We start from the raw sequence: 3572 nt of genomic DNA, 5'->3' as shown, positions 1-3572 counted from the left end.
TTGGCAGTAGAAACTGTAGTTTAGAAGAAAAAGAAATTTTAAAATAGAAATTCATTAACCAATTCACACTTGCATTATGCTTTTTATTTTGCGTTTTTTTATATATTTTATTGATTATGCTATTACAGTTGTCCCATTTCCCCCCTTCACTCCCCTCCACCCTGTACACCCTCTCCCACCCACTTCCCCACCCTTTAGTTCATGTCCATGTGTCATACTTATATGTTCTTCAGCTTCTACATTTCTCATACTATTCTTACCCTCCCCCTATCTATTTCCTACCTACAATCTATGCTACTTATTCTCTGAACCTTTTCCCCCCTCTCCTCCTCCCACTCCCCTGTTGCTAACCCTCCATGTGATCTCCATTTCTGTGGTTCTGTTCCTGTTCTAGTTGTTTGCTTAGTTTCTTTTGGTTTTGCTTTAGGTGTGGTTGTTAATAATCGTGAGTTTGCTGTCCTTTTACTATACATGTTTTTTTTTTAATCTTCTTTTCTTAGATAAGTCCCTTTAACATTTCATAAAATAAGGGCTTGGTGATGATGAACTCCTTTAACTTGACCTTATCTGAGAAGCACTTTATCTGCCCTTCCATTCTAAATGAAAGCTTTGCTGGATAGAGTAATCTGGAATATAGGTCCTTGTCTTTCATGACTTGGAATACTTCTTTCCAGCCCCTTCTTGCCTATAAGGTCTCTCTTGAGAAATCAGCTGACAGTCTGATGGGAACTCCTTTGTAGGTGACTGTCCCCTTATCTCTTGCTGCTTCTAGGATTCTCTCCTTCATTTTTATCTTGGCTAATGTAATTATGATGTGCCTTGGTGTGTTTCTTCTTGGGTCCAACTTCTTTGGGACTCTCTGAGCTTCCTGGACTTCCTGGAAGTCTATTTTCTTTGCCAGATTGGGGAAGTTCTCCTTTATTATTTGTTCAAATATGTTTTCAATCTGTTGCTCTACCTCTTCCCCTTCTGGTACCCCTATAATTCGGATGTTGGAACATTTAAAGATGTCCTGGAGGTTCCTAAGCTTCTCCTCGTTTTTTTTTTGAATTCTTATTTCTCCATTCTTTCCTGTTTGGTTCTTTCTTCCTTCCTTCTGGTCCACTCTATTGTTTTGAGTCCCAGTTTCCTTTACCATCACTATTGGTTCCCTGTGCATTTTCCTTCATTTCTTTTGTGGTAACCTGCATTTGTTCATTTAATTTGCGCCCAAAATCAACCAATTCTGTGAGCTTCCTGATCACCAGTGTTTTGAACTGTGCATCTGATAGGTTAACTATCTCTTGGTTGCTCAAAAGGATGAGTTCTGGGGCACGGATTTATTTTTCTGTTTGAGCCATCTCTCTCTCTCTCTCTCTCTCTTTTTTTTTTTGGTCTGGTCGCTCCTGTTATGGTGAGGGGCGGAGCCTTAGGTGTTCACCAGGGCTGGGCACCCCAGTTGCTAGATTGTGACGTTCGTTATATGTGGGGGCGGGGGCGGGAGGGAACAATGGTGGTAGCTCCGTTCTCCGTGGGACCTCAGTCTCTTCTCTGGGATCCTGGGTTGCGCGCTCTACCCTGCTCCACAATCCCCGCCTCACTGGGTCCGCCAGCTGCCGCTTGCGTAGTCAGGGTCCACCCGCTGTGATCTTGCGCGCACCAGATGTTTTACGCACTCCCGGTTGCCTTATGCGCCCAGTTCTCCCTGTACTCTGCGTTGCACCCCGCGCCCGGCCGCTCCTCTCCGCCCCTCCTACCACTCTGGATAAACGGGTCTATTTCAACTTCTTGGCTGTCCGACTTCCATTCAGATACATTTTCTGTCAGTTCTGGGTGTTATTCTGCCTCTAAATTGTTGTTCCAATCTTGGTTGTGCGTGGAGGTACAGTGCGTCCACCTATGCCTCCATCTTGCTGGAAGTCCCCATTATGCTTTTAACCTTCTTGTTACACATATAGAGAATCACAGTGGGATCATAAAGTTATATATCTAGTTTTTGAACATCTTCTATGAATTTGAGCATTAATGTATATAGCCTCCTATTCATAAGTTTCATTTTCAGAATGGAGTAATTGTAGTCATTGGTAATGACACATACACACACACACACCCTGAGGCTACACTGAGCTACAGCCCTATTTTTTTTTTAACTAGACAAATACAGAGCACCCACGTGTGCTTAGCACTGTGCTAGGTAGGCACTTAAAAGTGAAGTGGGGTAATGATGGTGAGTAAGACACACAGCCTCAGTCTTCCATGGTCTTGAAAGTTGAGTCGGGTCATTCGCACACACTGAAAAAAATACAACACTACTTAACTCAGTGTCAGAGTGAGTTGTTTGGAGACCTGTGTCATCGGAAATAGAGGAGGTTTCAGAGGTCTGCTTGATGGCAGCCTTGAGCATAGTATGCTTTGGATCTAAGAGACGTCTGTGAATAGTTTGATAATCATGGAGATTCAGCAAATATTTGAAAAACATTCATTGCAGGTATTCCCGTGCCAGAGTACTGGGCCGCCGGTCAGGGACTGCTCTGAGGAAGCTGATGCATGGGGATGGCAGAGCGCGCACACGTGGTTAACAAGCACTGTGTCATGGAAATGTTGGCCCAAGTACGGGCTGTGTGTGAGAGGCCATCTCCCTTCTCTAGTAACTTTGGGAAGGGCCCAGGGCTCACCTCTTGCCTCACTGCTGATGTGACAAACAGCTGAAAGGAACCTGAGGTAGCCATCTAGAGAGCCCTCCCCCTCCAGGCTGCCTGTCACTCTGCCAAGTGTGAGATCAGACAGCAGCCAGGAAAACCTGTCCTCTTCTATGGGCGTGGGAGCCGAGCTGTGGGGCTTTGTGTTTTTAGAGTTAATTCAAGTTTACCAGACCAATATGCAAGCTCTGATTACTTTTCAGAATTAAACAAGGCCTTTGGGAGTCTGGGCAGAGGAGAGGAAGTTGACAGAGACTGAAAGGGAGAGAACAGAGCATGGGGAAGATGGCCATATAGGAGGCCCACTTTCATTAATGAGCCACCAGAGTTTTCAGAGTTATGGCAACGGGAAACTTTTGTATGAGAGCAAATTTGATTAAAAACAAGGCATGAGTAACTCACTTGTCAAGTGTAGGCCCCATGTTTACCCACAAAAGGAGAAATTATGAGTAACTAAGGATGACATGAAAAGGTGTTCCCCTGGGGGGATACTTCCTGCCCAAATAGTGTTACTTCCTACAGATTTGTTCAAACTTACTCCCAATTCCTTACCACCCTTGCATAATTTTCCATTTTGCAAAACAGCCAATTTCAGACGCACAGGTGACTGAGGAGGTTAATCTGTTTCTCTAGCATCAGAGCACGGTGGGTTTCTGCTTGAATCCTTTCTCACCAGTGACAGCTTTTCTTCAGTTGGCATTGCCTAACTAAGACTGAATTCATGCTCTTTTCCTTTTGTTTTTAGTGAAACCACTTAAAATATTTCTCCCTCAAATCTTATAATAAACCCAGGTTGCATATTTAGATTTTTTTTCATATCAGCTTGACTGGTAAGTGTGCTACCCAGATTTTTAGTAGTCTGAAAAGTATGAAGTGGTAATCGTTATAGTCTGG

This window comes from Phyllostomus hastatus, unplaced genomic scaffold (genome assembly GCF_019186645.2).
Source record: "Phyllostomus hastatus isolate PE091 unplaced genomic scaffold, TTU_PhHast_1.1 phas_scaffold_1066, whole genome shotgun sequence".
NCBI classification, from domain to species: Eukaryota; Metazoa; Chordata; class Mammalia; order Chiroptera; family Phyllostomidae; genus Phyllostomus; species Phyllostomus hastatus.
Note: the sequence above shows the minus strand (reverse complement) of the source record.